This window comes from Molossus molossus, unplaced genomic scaffold (genome assembly GCF_014108415.1).
Source record: "Molossus molossus isolate mMolMol1 unplaced genomic scaffold, mMolMol1.p scaffold_m16_p_17, whole genome shotgun sequence".
NCBI classification, from domain to species: Eukaryota; Metazoa; Chordata; class Mammalia; order Chiroptera; family Molossidae; genus Molossus; species Molossus molossus.
The window spans coordinates 38,482,321-38,503,049 of NW_023425352.1; the positions used below are offsets into that span (position 1 = coordinate 38,482,321).

Below are 20,729 nucleotides of genomic sequence, written 5' to 3' on the forward strand. Positions count from 1 at the left end.
AAAAAATTACATGAGCCCTGATCAGTGTGGCTCAGTTGGTTGGGCATTGCCTGAGCACTGAGAGGTTGCTGGTTTGATTCCCAATAAGTGCACACGCCAAGGCTGTGGGTGTAACACCTTGCAGCCCATCAATGTTATGCTCTCACACACTCTCTCTCTCTTCTCCCTTCTCCTCCTTCTAAAACTCATAAACTATAAAAAGTTCTAAAAGATTACATGAAACAAAATTCAACTGTATGAGGTTTCTGTAAATAATTCACTTGCTGGACCTAGAATATTTATCTGTGAAAATCAGAGGAATATAAAGTGAATCTAAGTTATGTCCTAATGTTAAGATGACGCAAAGATTGGATGCTGAAATTGTTTCCCCTTAAGACGTTTTATAAATCTTTAATGTTTTAGCTTAATACTTTCTTTCTTCTTTTTTAGAGAGGAAAGGAGAGGTAGAAACATCTATCAGCTGCCTCCTGCATGTCCCCTACTGGGGCTTGAACCCACAACCCAGGCATGTGCCCTGACCAAGAATACAACCCAGACCTCTCAGCCCATGGGAGGACTCTTAATCCACTGAGCCACACTGGGCGGGCAAGCTTAATATTTTCTAATTATATTATTCACCACAATGATACAAAAATAAAAGTTCATCTGTGATTCCACGTTTTATCTTTGTTCTTCAGTTAAAGCTAAGAGTGAACAAAGCAGATTTAAACATTTTCTTATTTTTATGTTTTAATTATTACTTTTTTTTCTTTATTGATTTTAGAGAGAGAGGAAGTGAGAGGGAAAGAGATAGAAACATTGATGAGAGAGGACATTAATTGGCTGCTTCCTGCATGCCCTCCACTGAGGATCGGGCCCACAACCTAGGCATGTGTCCTGACCAGGAATTGAACCAGCCATCTCTTGGTGCATAGGTGGACGCTCAACCACTGAGCCACATCGGCTGGACAATTACTATTAGTTTTTAACGTCAGATGTTTTAATAGAGAAATTTTATTCACTATTTACAGGGTTCTCTGATGAAAGTGGGCTGGTCACTAGCCAGTTGACCCAAATGACACCAAAAAACAAGGGCAGCTTAGTGCCCCCTAAAAGGTGACAGTCTTGGCTGGCTTCACATCGTCCATTTCAGAAGACCACCAGGGGTAAGCCACAGCACCTTGATGGATGTCAGTTCCAGGGCTGTGGCCTAAATACCAAGGTCTTGCATGCCAGGAAATGGAGGCAATTTCATGTCAGTGATGTGAACCCACTCCACTTTACCCCTCATTGTCTAGGGCCCTAATGGACTGGTTTCAAAGAGTGGTGCCACCAACTGATACGCACAATGTGGCAAAGCGTATGAGAGGAAAGGTCTTGAGCCATAGCAAAGACAGACTGCACTAGGTCCTAAAAGAGGTATTGAATGGGCCCAACAAAGGCAAAAGTTTTCCCTCTGGCATCTGGCTCCTTAACTGCATTAACAATTCCATTGGATGTATCTACAATATACGCTGGTTGTTTCATAGCCTCTTGCCCAAGGACATAAGAAGTACCCTACAAAACTAGTGAATATTTGCAAAATAATGGAGGAATCTATCATCTTTTCCAAAGATGTCTGACAGCTTTATGATAGTAGCTTCTGGAAATACATCCCTCACTTCTTTCTCCCCAACAGCCTTATTTCTCAGATACCTAGAAGAGCTTTTCATATCAGCATTCAAATGTGAAATGTGAATAAATGTTTGAACTTCAGCTTTCTTAGTCACCTGAGCAATTTCTTGAGGACTCTTCACAAAAAAAAAACATTATCAAATTCAAAGTTTTTGGTTTCCCAGTCTCACCCAACAAGATTGATGGCTGCATCTCCTTTAATAAAAAGGATACATACGAAAATGAATAGAATAGCAACAAAAAGTTCTCTAGGTTCAGGTTCACAGCCGTGGAAACATCTCCAAGTTGCTTAGTTCACATCTCAATTCTGATATAGGAAAGTCCTCGCACAAAACATTTTCTTAAACTCCTTCAAAGCACTTCCCTTTAGCTTTTAATGAGGGAATTAGGATGGAATCAGTCACCATGTAATATTTTAGTTGCCTTAGGAAGAAATTACTGAAAGACACAGCACTATATTTGGACATCCACTAAGAAAAATAACATTTGTGCTCTAAGCCTTGTAATTACAACCATCTAGTAGATATTAAAATTGAACAAAGCAAGACCATCGTGTTTAAAGTTTTCTTAAATCATTTGGTTAAATTCTTATTGCAGAGCTTCAGCATCAAGTCTATATAAAATATTTTTAGCACTGCTTTCAAATCTGGACCTTGATATTTATGAGAGAATTTCATCATTTAAAGATAATATGCATGCAGCCCAGCAGGTGTGGCTTAGAGTTTCAGCCTTCGCCCATGCACCACAAGGTCACTGGTTCAATTCCTGGTTAGGGCTCATGCCCAGGTTGTGGGCCAAATCCCCAGTGGGAGGCATGCAGGAGGCATCTAATTGATTCTGATCACTTCTCCTAATAAATTGGTTTGATCAAGTAAGAGTGAATATTTATCCTTATTTATTTTACATATAATACATCTAGTTACATCTAATATCATATTGTAGAAACAAATTATAGAAAATGTATTTTCTATATCTATAAATAATAAACATATTTAGGAAATATTTAATCTCAGTGAGAAGCAATAAAGACTAATTTCTTCTCTGCAACAAATTATTACTTTATAATTAGATGTCTAAATATCTTCAAGATAGTTCCTTGATAATCAAATTTACCAGATATCTACAGGGTGGCCACCAAAAATGTATACAGGGTGTCTCTAGATTCTATTACACCTTGAAAATGAAATGTATTTTAATAAACACTGGCTTTCTAATTATTCAAAATTATGCATACATTTTTGGGGACACCCTATATATTGATAAAATTCAGGCAAATCTTTTTGACAATAAACTACTATATATTCTCTATAAAGCTGAATAAATTCCAGGCAGCCTGGCCTGTGTGGCTCAGTGGCTGAGCATTGACCCATGCCTCAGGAGGTCGCTGGTTTGATTCCTGGTCAGGGCACATGCCCAGGTTGTGAGCCCAATCCCCAGTGGGGGGCATGCAGGAGGCCACCAATTGATGTTCTTTCTCATTGATGTTTCTATCTCTCTCTCCCTTCCCTTCCTCTCTATCTATAATTGATTAAAAAAAAAAATTCCAAACACAAATTCACAAACAACAATTTAATGTGACTGAAACAACCAAACCAAAAAAAAAAAAGCCACTGTCCTTTATATCCCAGTAATAATTATATTTTATATATTAATATTGAGTCACTGGCCATAATCAATAAACTTCAGACACACATTCATGTGCCATCATGCAGGGCAAGAAAATTAAATATGGACAGAGGTTATCTTATTTCAATACAGTTGATACAATGACACCACAAGCAAGGAGCTGCAGCATTTTCATAGTAAAGTATCCAATGCTAGTACTGAGGAGGCATAGTTCCCCTTTCGCTCAAAATGGGGAACTGTTCCTTTTTTTTTTTTTTGATATTAGAGAGGGAGAGGGAGAGAGAAACATCGATGAGAGAGAACATCGATTGGCCGCCTCCTGCATGTCCCCTGCTGGGGATCGGGCCCACAACCTGGGCATGTGCCCTGACCAGGAATCAAACTGGCAACCTCTCAGTGCATGGGTCGATCCCAACCACTGATCCACACTGGCTGGGATGTAATCTGTTCTTGATATTCAGTATTATAAGTTCAACGCATGTCTTAACTCTGGTTTCACTTTACCATTAGCTATTCATTTCCACAGATGAGAAGAGGGAGGGAGAACTTGGGCCGTGGAGACAGAAACAAAATCAACATAATAAGGCAGCAAAAGAGTTTCATAACCATTCCAACTATAGCTTCTATTAAGCAATATTTACAATGATATAATTACATAACAGGCATAATGAATAACATATAAAGACAGAGTTTCATTGCACCCTATCATCAAAGTGGCCCACAGCACTCAGGTGCCTTAAAATAAGGCAGTAGAGCATCGGCCTATGGACCAAGGAATCTCAGGTTCAATTCCAGCCAAGGGCACGTACCTCGGTTGCAGTTCGTCCCTGGTCCTGGTCAGGGTCGTGCAGGAGACAACCAGTTGATGTATCCCTTTCACATCAATGTTTCCCTCTCCCTTTCTCTCCCTCTCCCTTCCACTCTACATGAAGATAAATTAGAAAATATATATTATCAGGTGAGGATTAAAAAAAAAGGAAAAACTAAAAATAAACTACTATTTAGGAAGTGAACAAAGAAAAACTAAATGATTTTCTAATAATCCTCTAATTTTATCACACCAATCCAGCCACACCCCCTTACTTAGGTCTGATATAGTATTTCTATGTGACATTTTGGGTATTGTGGCTCATTAAAAGGTCAAGGGATAAAGTATAAAGACGAGACAAGAGTGTGCATATAAATTTCAAAAATACAAAAATAAGTGTGATAAAATACAGAAGAAATAAATGTTTATTGAATATTTATTGTATATTAGGCACTTGGTGATTATCTATTTTAGTTTCAGCCCTGCTACAGGAAGAAACAGAAATTAGCACCATTTCAAACTCTTTTGAGCAAAGCAATGCTCAGAGAAGTTGCTCTGAGTCCCACAGTTAATAAATAAATGACAAAGCCAACATATGGCCTCAAAGTCCAGGTTCTTTGCTCAGTTGTACATTGCCACATTATAATGATATTGATACCTCAAAATAGAAGAACAATATCAAAAGCATTTCTTTTCTCTTTCCCTCAAGCAAGGAATAAAAAGTTACTGTCATAAATGGAACCCAGGCTGTAATCCCTTACATTCTTTTAGCCATTATTTGATCGTCATAAACCCATACACGCAATGTTGTATTCCTTTCACCAAAACACATGGAATCCTAGCAAATAGAATGAATTCAATTGAGAAATTATGAGATGAATACAGCTAGTAGTTTCCAAATATGCTATCAAAAAACTAAAGCCATGCATTTCTACATTAGTTCACGTCATCCTTTATGTCTGATGCAGCAAGTTAATCAGTTGATTTTTGTAGCTTTTCATCAGTTCAGGCAATGTCAGATTATTTGCAAACATAAGAAATGCCAGGTCCTACGGCAGTTACAGGAAGTCTGAGAAGGCAAAGCTTTTCAAGGAAACTAGGTCAGGAAAGAGGGTATTGCTGCGACCCTTGGGAAGCTGGAGAGAGTCTTCTTTCTAACATGAATATGAGGTAGTTCTCTCCAGGGGGAATAAACGGGTGAAGAGCTTTGGCTCATGCCAAGACTATGTTGCAATATGTACCATGAATACAGTATTTTCTCCCTCTTAACATTTCATTTTCAATTTAATAAGCCATGTTTAATGCAGCAGATTAACAGATTTGCTTTCTAAATATGCTCAGATTTACTTTCTAAATATATTCAGATTAAGCTAATGTGATTAACCCCATTCAGCCTCACCTATGGTAACAATGTGCAATCCAAAGGTTTGCAGAGAGGGAAGTCTCAATAAAGACAAAGGAGCCCTGGCCAGTTTGGCTCAGCGGTTAGAGCGTTGGCCCAGGGACCTGAGAGTCCCGGGTTCGGTTCCCGCTAAGAGCACATACCTTGGTTTCAGTTTGTCCCAGGCCTGCGCTGGGGTCATGTGGGCATTTCTCTCTCTCTTCCTCCCTCTCTCCCTGCTGCTTTATCTTAAGATAAATGCAAAAATGTCCTCCGGCGAGGATTAAAAAAAAAAAAAAAGACAAAGAAGTAAGAGGAAAAATGGGTCCTTTCACCCTAAAGTCAAAGTAAGTTTCCTACCAGCATTAAACTGGCAAATGACTAAATTCGATATTCCCTAAGCAATAAGGGAGAGAAAAGCCAATGGTTTAGAAATTTCCCATGTAGCAGAGAGAATCCAGTGACCCATTTGTAATTAAATAGTGACAGGATATTATCCACGTCCTTGAATGTCTGCATCAGGACCATCAACAGCGGAGGACCTATGTTTTCATTCTCTGAAAGTGCTCTTTAAAATATAACCCTGTAGCCTGGCTGGTGTGGCTCAGAGGTTGAACAACAACCCATGCACAAAGAGGTCGCCGGTTCACAATCGGGCCGGATCCCCAGTAGGGGACATGCAGGAGGAGGCCAACTGATGTTCTCTCATCTATGTTTCTATCTCTCTCTCTCTGTCTCCATTCCTCTCTCTCTAAAATCAATAAAGAAAAAAATACAACTCTGTCTAGAGGGGGCAGATATTGATTAGATCCCTTAAATTTCAATTGTAACAATTAAAATATACTTCAATTCTAAAACAGCCACTTATTTTGCCAAGCTCAAGTTATATGGCTACAGAGCTCAAATATTTCAAGTTTTATTTTGTTTTTTCCTCTTTTAATTTTATAATTAAGACTCCTGGATTTGTATGAGTATCGTAAAAGAAAACATGTGTAAAGTGCTTACTATAGTGCTAGCACTTAACTAATTCTCAACGATGGTCTCCCTCCATCATCTCCTTGTCCATTTGCTTGGAAAATAATCTGGAGGTGAGTTAAAGTGAAAGAAGAATATTTTTGAAAATACAAATGACAAGGAGGACTGATTTATAAGGTACATTCTGGTATAACAAATTATCAGACAGCAGGTAGGTAGTTGCTGACAACTATACATAGAATATTATACTATTAGATATTTTTCTTGAGAATATTTCCTCTCTTTTATATGCACAGGAACAATTCAATTTTTTTTTTTTTTTTAGCTTACAGGTGTTCAAAACAACACGATTAATCTCTCCATTTCAGAAGCAGAACATGCTCTAGCTGATACTGCCAGGAAAGCAGGCAGTAAGTTATAGAAATGTCTGTTTTCTCATAAGATTCTTAGGTCCAAAAGTGCAGAGAGCATACCCTAATCATCATTGTCTCCTCGGAACCTGGGATATTACCTGGAAAGTAGCAAGTATCCAATAAATGTGAGTGTAAGTGCAATCTATCTGGGCCACAAACCTAAGGGACCCATAGGCGATCACACAGCCTTTCGAGTTCTGTTTTTGGTAGGTAACCCAGGGCTCTGCACTCACTCTGCATGGCAAGTCACAGAGGAAAGAGGAGGTGACTCCTTTCCATGAGTGTACGTTGGTCTATCGTTGGATATCCAATTATAATTCAAATGCATATTTTTTATTGTGGAAACTAGAACATAATTACTAAACAAAAAAAAGCCAAAATTGATTAGAATAATAAAATATAGTCCAAATATATTGCGGGTATGTTTCCAAAGAGTAATTCTGAAGATTTCTGATTTTCACTAAGTATAGGTGTATGTCTTTCTTTCTTTCTTTGCTTTTATTCTCCAAGATGCACTGAGAAGAAAATGAATGAGCCAGCAAACCTTCCTCCTCACGTCCTGGAAACTCTCCCTCCAAACACTTCCAGCGTTTCCACTTTTAACAATCACTTCCACAATATACTGTCATGTGTTGAAGACCTCAGACACCGACACATTTTACCTATATTTTCACTCTCTACTCTATTGGTCTCTGCCTTTGGTCCACAGGAAGCCTCACCACTGTTTTGGTTGTTACTATGATTACTGTTAACTTCCCCTGGGAACACATGCTTCTGTGGAGTTGGTGCTCCCAAAGAAAATATGAAGCTTACTCTCTTTGCCCCCCAAATTGTTCCTTAAATGTGTTCATGTTTATAAGCACAGTGTAAATCAAATTATGCATATTTGTTATTATGTGGTAGTGTAATTTAGCCCTATTGCTTTTTATACTGTAAAATTTTTGGATTCATAATGCCATAATTTTCAATAACCAGAGAAAGCTTTGTTTAGCTGTAGCATACCTATGAGATCTGGGTGTTGCCAGCGAAAGGCAGAATTATCTCGAGTTAGCTCATGAAGTGAAGGACCCTGGACCCTCTTTCTGGAGAAGGTTGCTGTTGCATTGCAGGCATCTCCTGACAGATTATCCCTCTCCTGCCTGGAATAGGCACATCCAGGATTCCTGCCTCTGTTGTCAGGATAGTCTCCCCTACAGGTGGGTAGGGCTGTATCTTCCCCAGTAAATGCATTAGTTCACTTGCTATTTCTCTAGTTCTGAAGGTCGGCAGAAGAGAGAATTAAAAGTATTATGTTGTCCTTATATTTGGGTGTCTAGGTTCCCCACTTAATGGCCTGCTTTGTTATTTTTTTTAAAAAGTGAAATTGTTTTTTAGTTTAACCATTTAAAGTAATAAAGTACTGTCCTCTGAGAAGACTAAAGAGATGCCACATAGGAGAACCCTGTCTGTGTACTGTCTGTGTGCCATGTATTTATCACCCCCAGAGCACCTAACCATGATGACACTTTAGCTGACCGTCCCTCCATTTTACTGAAAGTTTCTTGATAAACATTATCAGGTCAATTTTCACTTGTATTCTCAGTATCCAGCACAGAAAATTTAAAAGAGCAAGTCTTTATTAAATATTTATTGAATAAATAAATAAACTATTAACTAATATAAATAAATTAAATGATCTGTTGAATAAACAAGCGAATGAGGACTAGTAATAAAACAGAAACAGGATGCTTGTAGGGTAGGTCAGTTCTCACTAATCAATGAGATCAGGGCATTATGTGATCAGGGCTCACCGGACTTCATAGGGTGGGTGCAACTGTGACTGATCAGCAAGCAGTGTCATTATTATAGGGTGAGTCAGAATAATCCGAGGAAGGAACAAAAATGTGTCAGAGGTGGGAAGAGCAATCAGGCAATAGATGGCACTGGTTGAGGGGCATGAAATGAAAGAAAAAGAGATTACTCAAGAATTCAAAGACACAGTAAAACACCTGCTTTGGTACCTAGTTGCGGAGTCTTTGTTTTTCCCTCTTCCAGTTTTTTTCCTGGCAACTCCATTCTGAGGAAGATCACTCAGTTTCTGATGCACAGTTGCATGGTGTAAGCACAGATTTTATACCAGGACCTCATATCTCACCACAGCTACTTTTGGAGGAAGAGACGTTTTCTAAGAAGCTAAACTTCAGCTCATGTTTTATCAGTGAAGACACATTTTTGTTGTAAGTGACAGAAATCCTAAAATGATACTGAGCTAAGGAGATAGAGTGGTAAATATAAGTAAGACATTGAGACATGGCTGGATATACATGTGGAAAAGATAATAAAAGGAGTTTGTTGCTTTTCTTTCTTTAGAGAAAATACTAACAGCAGCAAGAGAACCAGAAGAGATAAAAACAATGATGTTTTTAAGCAGGCACTTTAAAATCTTCACAAAACTCTGAGATAGCTATCACTTATTTTTCGATTTTTCAAGTACAGAAAATGTAGGTAGAGATAGGTTAGCTTAACTTAGCATTACATAGCTTGGCAATGGTACAGCCCGGAGTAAAATCAGAGTAGTCTCTTAACCACCCCACTGCTCTGATGCTCCCCAAAACGAGATGAGCGCGAATGATGTAGAGCTTATTACTACAGATCCATACTCACTCTTCCCACTCTATCACCTTAAGTTTACTAAGTGATTGGAGGAAGGACATAAAAATAATAGAAATGAATAACAGAAACAAAGACAGAAAATGTGGGCACAGGAAATAAAACACAAGAACCGCCATGCAGTTCCCCCACTGTGAGAGGAATATTTATCATCAGATATCAGCCTGACTCTCTGGTGAATAATGTTTCACTCTTCCCTCCTCTCACTATTTCTTGCAACTTCACTTCCCAGTGATTCTGTACTTGACTCTACATATTTTCTTAGGGGAAAAGGAGAGGTCACAGTACACAAATAAGGCACTCCACAATGTCGTGAGAATGCAAAGTACACGTACGCAATCAAAGATGGAAAGGGAGGAAACGGATAGATTTTTGAGTCAGAGAAAAGGAAACACTCTCTATATATAAAGAACGGCCAGAGAGAAATAATATGAAGCCACAATGAACATAGGCATGAACATGTTTTTTGAAATTAGTGTTTTGAGTTTACTCAGATAAATTCACAGAAGTGGAATTGCTGGATAATAAGGCAGTTCCATTTTTTTTTTTTTTTTTTTTTACTCCTCAACAAAGAATAGTTTTTTATTGATTTTTGAGAGAGGAGAGAGACAGACAGACAGACAGACATCCATGGGTTGTTTCTCGTATGAACCCCTACTTGAGATTAAACCCAAAACCTAGGTAGGTGCCCTGACTGGGAATCAAACCCACCACCTTTTGGTGTACTGGAAGATGCTCCAAACAACTAAGCCACCTGGGCAGGGTTCATTTTTAATTTTTTGAGGTAACTCCATACTTCCTTTCACAGTGGCTGCACCAATCCTTAATCTCAACAGCAGTGCATGAGGGTTCCCTTTTCTCCACATCCTCACCAACACTCGTTTGTTCATCTATTGATGATGGCCATTCTGACAGCTGTAAGGTAATACCTTTTTGTGGTTTTATTTTTTTTTATAATTAATGATGTTGAGCATCATTTCTGTATGCATATAGAAATTTGGGGCTGGATTAAACTCCCAAAGAGGGGGAAAAGCAAAAATGAAATGGAATTATTGTCTGAAGCTAGATTTTATATGGAAATTTGATTAGGAAACATATTTAATTTGCAGTGAACAAAATAATTGCTATAAAAATAACTCTTGATAAAAAAGAGTCTTTTCTAAATAATAATAAAAAATAAGCAATACAGTTTTGTTCTGTCTTTAAGTTTTGAAATTTTTCTCATTGTGCGTATTTTACATTAATCATAAATTTTTGAAATCTTGCATTAAAATATTATTTTGAAATAAAAGTTGAGTTTTATGTAGTAAATTTTTCTATATTATCAATAAAAAGAATTGCTGATTACAAAAGCCATCACACATGATTCAATAAGTTTACAGATGCAGAATAAGTTTGCCCATTGTTATTATAAAATACATTATCCCTTTGAGGAGATTACAGCCTTTAGAAGGAAAGAAGTGGTGTGAATTGCTAAACGTGTGAAGTTAAACTAATCCTATCTAGCATCTTAGCCTACCTGTTTGCACACCATTTCTTTCCCCATTTTTTTGAATAAATTGAGCTCTTAGCTGCAACTCTGCTATGAGTTGAGTTTCATTTTGTTGCATTTCACTTTGGTTTGGCAATGTGCTGTGTGTGTGTGTGTGTGTGTGAGAGAGAGAGAGAGAGAGAGAGAGAGAGAGAGAGAGAGAGAGAGAGAGAGAGAATATGTTTTCCTAGAAAAAGAATGAAGGTCAGCTGAGTGGAGACATTGTCAAAACAGTCTCTTCTTATCTTTGACAATCTTCCTAATTTACTGAAGCTTTCTCAGTGTACTTTTTAAAAAATTTATTTTTATTGTTGAAAGTATTACAGATGTCCCTCATTTTTTTTTCCCATTGACCCCCTTTTGAATGATCTTAGTTGTAACTATCACTAGGAAGTTCTATTATCCAATTAAGCATTTGTAGAAAAAGATATGGCCATTAAAGATCCATATAAGCAGTCTAGAAATCAAATGCTGTGCAAGTGAGGAGATTTATTATAGACCCCAGCCCTAATTTTGTCTAATGAATCCTTCTTATAATTGTTCTCTGCATTCCATAATCCTTAAATTGATTGTTTCAATAAAACCACTCTATTATCACTTTGCTCTGGGGTAGAATCTGCATAGGAGAATTACTAGTCATGGGAAACAGAGGATGTGTATTCCCATCATTTGTAGTAGTTTTATAGTCAACTACCAGAAATTAATAGAGAAAATTGAGGGGGTGAGAGCCCCATGCTGTGCACAGCATCCCTAAATTAGGCAGTGAAAATAAACTGTATTAAACAGCACACAATCAAGGTCAGCTCTATGAAGCACTTTTATCATCTTTCTTCCACTAATCACACTTAAGTGTATATTCAGAAATTTTGGAGCACTCCATCTATCTAAAAAGACTTCCAATATATTGAGTATAACATTTGATTTGCATAAAATCATGTTCAAATTTTGAATTTGTTCTACAATGATAGGCTATTGTAAGGCACATTTGCAACATCCAACAATATAAGTAATTAAAAATATATTAGAATGTCATAGTTAATGTTTTTGATGTTAAAACTATACTTGAAAGATACAACCTGCTTTTCTAATCTCAACTCATACTACTTAGGTATGTAAATATAGGCAAATTACTGTTTATCATCTGTGAGACTAGTCACCAATAAGACTAGACAGTCTTTAGGCCTTTTGATTTGCTAATATAACTGATGATTAAAGCTTTAGGAATACTTAGGCTGGTAGAGAGAATAATGTGAAAACTCATGAGAGATGTTTCCGAATAGCTGCAATATTGTAAAGAATAAACACTTATTGCCCTGGCCAGTTTGGCTCAGCGGTTAGAGCGTTGGCCTGTGGTCCAGAGAGACCTGGGTTCAGTTCCCGCTAAGGGCACGTTCCTCTGTTGCAGTTTGTCCCTAGCCCTAGTTGGGTTGTGTGGGTGGCAGCCACTCAATGTTTCCCTTTCACATCGATGTTTCTCTCTCTCTCTCTCCCTCCCACTCTATCTGAACAAAATATCAAAAAATGTCCTTGGGTGAGGATAAAAAGAAAGAAAAAAGAATAAACACTTACTTTGTGTCACTCTAGAGAAGAAAATTAGATCTTAAGCCGTAAATGTAAGCTAACAGTAAGGAAGAAAAAAGTTTAACAGACATGCTCTACAGTGGAATTGTCTATCTTTTGATGCTGTAACGTACTTATCCAGACTTTGTTTCAGGTATTAATGATGCAAATATGTGTAAGAAAAAAACTTAAACATTGTATAAAATAAAGGAGTTCACATGACAGAAGATGACTTTCACAGATATGGATCTTATGTGAACCTCTAAAGTGTTCCCTCTGAGGAAGGTGGGAACATTATGTATACAGTAACAAATTCATAGATCACACATAAAATGGAATTCATAATGTGTGAAGCAGAGGACTCTGGAGTAAAATGCATCTTCACTGGGATGTTTGTAGGTGATATGATTACAGGTAGCCTGAGAGTCTCCTTAAAAAAAAAAAAAAAAAACTGATTTCAGAGTGAGGAAGGGAAAGGGAGAAAGAGACAGAAACATCCATGAGAGAACTATCATTCACTGCCTTTTGCACATCCCCTACGGAGGACAGACCCTGCAACCCAGGCCCATGTCCTGACCAGGAATCCAACTGGAGACCTCCTGGTGCACAGAACAATGCTCAAACAACTGAGCCACACCAGCCGAGCAGAGAGTCTCATTTTGAAGAACACAGACATGTATGAAATAATGATCTAGTCTAACAATCTTTTTAGACTCTAGAACCCACATAAAGTGTAAACACAGAAAATTTATACAGAAAATGTGTAATTTGAGAAACTTTTAAAAAAATAATGTATGGTTCCACGATAAGCAGCTTAAGAAACCAGCAGGAGCCCTGGCTGGTTTTGCTCAGTGGTTAGAGTGGAAGCCCATAGACTATAGAGTTGCAGGTTCAATTCCAGTCAAGGGCACGTACCTCGGCTGCATTTCGCCCTCTGCCCTGGTCCGGGTTGAGTGGGAGGCAACCACTCAACGTGTCCCTCTCACATGGATGTTTCTCTCACTCCCTTTCTCTCCCTCCCACTCTATCTGAAGATAAATAGAAAAAAATATCCCCAAGTGAACATTAAAGAAAAAAAAAAAAACATCAGGTAGGTTCCTCTTTAAGCTAAAATTATTTGTATTATCAATATGTCTATCTCATTCTGATACATGCTAAATCATTCTTCAAGGTGCTAGAATTTGTATACATTCAATATCTCAATATTTGCAATTTTTCATTTATCTAAAAACATTTATTCTCTCCCCAAAAGTGCACTTACACAATCACTAAACAGTGTCTCTTCTATAAGCTTTCTCTTTTAATACATTTTTGGTGTACAGGTGACCACAGCAATAATGAACATCTAGTTCAAACTTGGATAGAGTGTAATATCATTGCCCAGCTGATACCTACATAAACATCTATATCTACCAAGCCTATTGTTGCTTTAAGTGAATAACAAAATTAATAGGGTGATTTACTTAAAAAGAAAGTTGACAATACATGTTTTTTTTGTTGTTGTTTTTTTTTGAAGTTGTGGCACTGATTTATGAGAGAAAAATAAATCATATATTTTCTCATTTTCTTCCCTATTGAGGAGCAGAAAGCCATCATTATATATCTTAAGATCTCAGGCACTGTGTTATTTATAAACTATATCAACTCCACGTAACTGATTTTTCTAAAAGTCCAATGACAGGGATCAAACTGGTTTTTGCCAAGTGGAAAGAAGATGAAAATTGGTCATTTGAGTTGACTAGAGAGTACACAAACCCTGACTTATGCTATTTCCTGAACTGGGAAGGAGGCAATTCTTGAGATTAATTTCTAGTTAAGTTGGATATGCATGGCAGAAAATATTTTATGTATTTGGCACAAACAGAATATATCAATTTAGAGGATTTAGCAAGTAATTTTTTTATCAGACAAATATGAAGATGAGATAGAGCATAATCTACATTGCTGAAGATGTAAGAATTAATTGTGCAAAGAATATAGCTGAAGTCTGAATAACTAGACAAACAATTCTACTAAGAACAGAAGGGAAAAGACATTGTCTTATTCCTGGATTACTTCATTAAGAGACTACTTCCTCATACCCACAACAATAAGAAAGAATAAAACAAACCACAGGCAAACACTTTATGTGATACATTGAAACTGAATGGGCTTGTTTATTTTACCACAAATACAGATACTCTCTGAGTTAATATGAGGCTGCATCCTGATATACTCATCATATACCCATCATAAGTTGAAAAATCATGTAAGCTGAAAAGGCATTTAATATACCTAAACTACCAATGAATTAGCTTCTTCGTTAAATGTGTTCAGAAAACTAACATTAGCCTACAGCTGGACAAAATCATCTCACTTCTGCTCAGCATCATATGAGAGTATCATACTCCGTTATCACTGGCCCAGGAAAACATCTAAATTCAAAATGTAAAGTATGGTTTTTAATGAATGTGTATTGCTTTAGCACCATCATAAAGCTGAACCATCATAAGTCAGGGACTGTCTTTACTGTCCCTGTTATTTGCGCTATTATGTCAAGCACATGTAGAGAATGTAGGTCAAGTAAGATGGCTGTCAGGAAGACTAGAATTATACTTTGTGACTTGATTACCAATGCGTCCAAGCTTGCTTCTAAAACACAAGGAGCACCAGAATCTGATATAAGAAAGAACTTAACACTAGAATTGGTTTCCCAAATTTTTGGATAATTTAAATTCAGGTATCCTATAGGATCTCATGGGAATAAGATAAATTCTCTTTGAATGTTACTGAGACTTTGTTTCATTGTCAAATTTGTGAGCTGAGACATATAAATGATTTCAATATTTTTTAATCTGGTAACTTTTTCCTCCCATGTATTGGTAAGGGATATCAATAATAATTACCTCAGGACACATTTCCATGAGGTAATTATCTATGTGTAGCTTGTTGTAACAAATCAATATTTAAAATTTTCCCACCCATGATGATGCTCTCATAACTTTTCTCTTGCTCGGCTGGTGTGGTTCAGTAGTTGAGTGTCTACCCATGCACCAAGAGGTCGACAGTTCAGTTCCCAATCAGGGCACATGCTCAGGTTGTGGGCAAAATCCCCAGTGGTGAGCATGCAGGAGGTAGCCAATCAATGTTCTCTCTCATTGATGTTTCTATCTCTCTCTTCCTCTCCCTTCCTCTCTCTAGAATCAATAAAGAAAAAAAAAATTTTTCTCTTCCTCCACCTCAAGTTTCTGATTTTTTCATTATTTATGCTGAAGGCCATAAATTGACATTGTTTTTTTTTTTTTTTTTTAGCTCATCAAGGCCTTTATTTTGAAATAGTACCATCATATATTCCTACTGATTCTACTTCAACTCTTCAAGACCTTAACCCATCTATGAGTGGAGCATGGTGACATGCCATTATCTGAAATTAAACAGAAAATCAGAGATGCCATATCCCTTCAGAGGATGACAGGTATGACCAGGAGAAGTTACAGAAAACAGGCACATATCCAAATTACAGAGCTTTTAAGGTTCCCTTTGAGGGTATCTTACAATAGAGAGCTATTCTAGGGGGGTAAGGGGGCAGGCAGATGCTCTAAAGACTTTTACAATGTTATATCTGTCAAATAATTTAGAGTATCAGGACAAACCCTTTCATTACACAAATGAAATATCTGAACTTTGGTATTCTGTTTTTTTGGTGGTGAGTTTTACATTCTTTTATTAATATGTTCATTGTACTAACTCTGGCATGAGTCATACTAAGCATTTGCTTTTAATGACATGATACACTGTTTTCTTGTATTCCAATAGTCTCCCCTTTCCTTGAAAGGCAAAATAAATGAACATACTTGTATTTTATGAGTATATGGAATATATATATTCTCCTCAACAGTCATCTTTTCAACTATATTTCAATTTGAATCTTTTGATCTCTTCTATAAATGTCTATCTCCTAAATATTCTTTTATAAAAAATGTTTCATCCATTTTGGAGTAAATTCGGGTACCCTGGGATAATTTCACCCACCTTCTGTGCCTGATTTACTCTCAGTTCTTCTTTGAGAACAATTTCAAATCACACTGCCTTTAAGGCACTTTCCATGAATCCCCCCAAATGAACCCCCGAATATAAAATTTCCCCAAGTGTTACAAAGAGTTTTGCATGTACCTCCATCTCTGCTTTTGCCACATTACACTTCAGTTTTCTATTTCATTTTCTCTGTCTTTCTGTGTCTATACTGTTTGGACACACAGGAATTACTCATTCATGCTTGCTTAATAGCTTGGACATGACCTTAGACTGCAGATATGATTGCATTTATCTCTGGGATTTCCCCCAAGTATACATAACCCACTGGTTTAGCATGTAAACATTACTTTTTGATAAATAGAAACTAAACATTCTTCCCCCAGAAAAATTTGCAGATTTACAATTTTTTTTACAACTAGGGATACCACTGAAATGCTCCTAAACTCTATATACTTCAGGAAGCAAATAAAATCCCTGAAAATGTTATACTTCATTCTGCTTCTTGCCATCACCAGGACTACGTTCATCTTGTGTTTCTTAAGGTGAAAGATGTAGCCCTAGTTATCCATAACTATTCAAAAGCGAAAGTGTATATATTCCTCCATCTAATCAAAAATTAGGAAACACCCATATTACTGTCAATTTTAGTTGAAAAATCTAATTAATTATTTCTTTCTCATCTTTTCAATAGTTTATCTAATTTTTTTAGTCATTCATTACTTCAAATGACATAACAATAGAAAATAAAGTAGAAATTCCTTTACTGTGAACATGCATTAAGTAACGGGGCATCCAGATATTAACAGACACCAAAATTAAGAATGCGTAATTTGGGCATTACTAAAAAAGGCTTTATGAAAATTGGCATGCCTCTTGATCTTTTCAGAGAATTTCACCCCTGAAACTTTATTATTTTCAACCTGGAAGCCAAGTACAAAACCTGCGGAATCCATCAGACAAGCTTGCACTAACTCACTGTGCGAGTTGACAATTGTGAATTTCTACTTTAGAAACAAGATTGATGAGTAAGAATCTCCAAGTAAACCCAGAGGGTCTGTTATTTTTTATTATTATTATTATTATTAAATATGCACTTTTACCAGAATAGAACATACAGAATTGTTCTCCAAACAAGAGGTAGTTTAAAACAGAAAAATGGTCTCGAGGCTACATTTGGGCTTTGTCATTTCAGTGGTGAATTATTCTGGGCTAAGTAGCCCATAGTCAATTGACTGATGACTATCATAACATCAGTAATAACAATATAAATGCCTTAAAAGCATATTGCCTGCTGCTGAAGTCTCATTCTTCTCAGGAATGGATCTGTGATTTTTCCTTTTCCGCTAAGCCTCTCATGTAATATGTCTATGTGTAATTTAAACACTGTGTTGAGGCTCATGTTGCAAGAGACATTCCCTTTTATATTTCTAAGATGTAGTATGGGCTTCTACCCATAACCTAGAGGAGTTAAATATTTGTATCTAACCCTCTCAATTTTTTTTTGCTATTTAAATAACCAAGTTTTTTAAATTCATGCAGAAGCTTGTCCAAATTTCATATTCTTTCAATTAACTTTGTTTCCTAGGTCTATACCCCAAATATATACTGTCAGGTACTTTTTTCTTATATACATACTTTTGATTTCGTGATGTTGGAGAGAGATTTTAATGTAGACATGAGTCTTCATGCGTACAACCATTTGAGAAATCCTGATGGGTTTTGTAAAGTAATTTATACTTTCCTTGATTTATTATGGTTCCTAACTAGAATAGAAGTTGAAAAGTATGGCACATGGGCCAAATTTGCTGTCAGCAGGCATGTGTTGTGTGGTCTTTTTAAATGTATTTATTTATTTTCATCCTCACAGAGGACATTTTCTTCTGTTTTTTGTTCAGATAGAGTGGGAGGGAGAGAAAGAAGAGAGAGAGAGAAACATCGATGTGCAAGGGACACATCAGCCCTGGCCAGTTTGACTCAGAGGTTAGAGCATCAGCCAGCAGACCAGAGAGCCCTGGGTTCAGTTCCCACCAAAGACATGTACCTCAGTTGCAGTTTGTCCCGTGGCCCTAGTCAAATCACAGTCGAGGTATGTGCCCTTGACTGGAATCAAACCCGTGACTCATTGGTCCGCAGGCCAACACTCTAACCTCTGAGCCAAAATGGCCAGGGTGGTCTTTTAAAATTTATTAACAAAATAATTAGATTAGATATCAATATTTTAAATGAAAATTTCACACAAAAGTCTGAATAATTGACTATTTGATAATATTAGAATACATAATATGAGTGGGTTCACACACTTGCATGGCAACAATCACCTGGGACAGTGTGGAGAATCCACTCTTCAGTTCACCAGCTTCCAACACTACTGCTTTCTAATACCTGGCCTGCTCCACCATTTGTTCACTTCTGGTCTTTCTTCTGCTGGAATTTTTGAGATCAACACATGTCTAATACCCCCATTGTTTGGTTCAGATGTCCTCTTAATAACTGTATCTAGCATTTTATTGTTCATTTTCAAAGAATCTATACCCTTGCCATTATTACATTAGTATCATTTTACATTGTGTTTACACATTACTATTCTTATAATCTCCTATCAATATATCAAGCTTTCTGAGGTCTCATCCTAAGTTCTTCTTACACCCCAAAAACCTGATTAGGAGGAGAAATTTAATTAATATCTGTTGCTTGATAAAAAGAAGAAATTTTCTAATAAGGCACAGCATTTAAAAAGACAGATGTAATAACTTGTATATGGATTCCTTAACAAAGTAATAGAAGGTTTTGGAAAATATGTCCCTTATGAATAAATTGCAACATGCTGCTGCCCAAATTATGAATTAGTACCACTACTCACAAGATTGATACAGTATATATTTACTCAAATTCTTTCAAAACTGCATTCCATTAAAAAATTTTTTTTTCAAACAATAAGCCCACTTTATCAGGCCAATTTAATGTTAATTTTAGATACATAAAATAATTTTAAAATCTCATTTATGAGCATTTTAGAATTGTTATGAAAGTTACAGTTATGAGCTATATTATGTTCTGACTTCAGACTTGATAGATTTCTGCTTGTCATTTTGCAAATGTTTTCTGAAAGATATTCTGTTGAGCAGAAACAAGTCGTTTGCTTCAAATAAATCATTTGTGACTTTGCAATTATTTTACAAATAGTCATCAAAATTCAACTAAGCAATTAACTTCTACATTCCAAAGCAAATCGTAAAATTATTACTATTATACAATTTCTGACAATTTAAAAATATTGAATGGCTTATAATGTGTTTGCACTAATATTCTCTCTCTTGATCTTCACCAAGACCCTTGAAGGATTTGAATTCTCCCAAGGGAACTAAGGTAAAGACAGGTTAATTGATTTTATTAGGTTAATAGAAATTTTCACAACTGGAAAGTAAACCGTCTTTTGACCTTAAAGTATTCGTTTTGTCATACTACTCTAACTTCATGTTGGCGAATTACCAATTTTAACTATAATTAGACTGGAACTTCTTTCTCAGTCAGGTCCTAAAAGAACTCTATTACATGTCCTTCAATTGAGTAGTAACATTTTTTTTTAATTTTTTTTTTTTTTTTTTAAATTTTAGAGAGGGAAATGAAGAGAAAGATAGAAGCATCGATGAGAGAAAACATCAATTGGCCACCTCCCACATGCCCCGCACTGGGGATCAGACCCACAACCTGGGCATGTCCCTGACTGGGGATTGAAATGATGATCTCTTGGTGCATGGGTCAATGCTCAACCACTGAGCCACACTGGCCAGGATGAATAGCAATATTTAAGTCAGCACATAGGTCCTTCAAAGAGTGGTGTCCAGGGATAACTCTTACAAGTGCAAATTTCTGGACCCTATTATCAAACTTTAAAATCAGAATTCCCAGGATATACTTATAAACAGGGGGAATTTGCTGCCTCACACCAGTGGACCACAAATGGTTCTGGTAGTTCTAAATGACTGATCCTCAGTTCCCCAGAGCAGATGTTTGACTTAAGCATAAGCAACCTTGCCCATTTCCTTCAATGTGCCTTACAAACAGTATCATTTCTTTTTTTCTTTTTTTTTTTTTTTTTTTTTTTTATCCTCACCCAAG

The 20,729-nt window shown here is 36.7% G+C and overlaps 1 pseudogene; it reads right to left on the reverse strand.

The window, feature by feature from the left end:
- Positions 1 to 1,088: 1,088 nt before the first annotated feature.
- Positions 1,089 to 13,522, reverse strand: LOC118632728 (annotated as a pseudogene).
- Between the last annotated feature and the right edge of the window lie 7,207 nt (positions 13,523 to 20,729).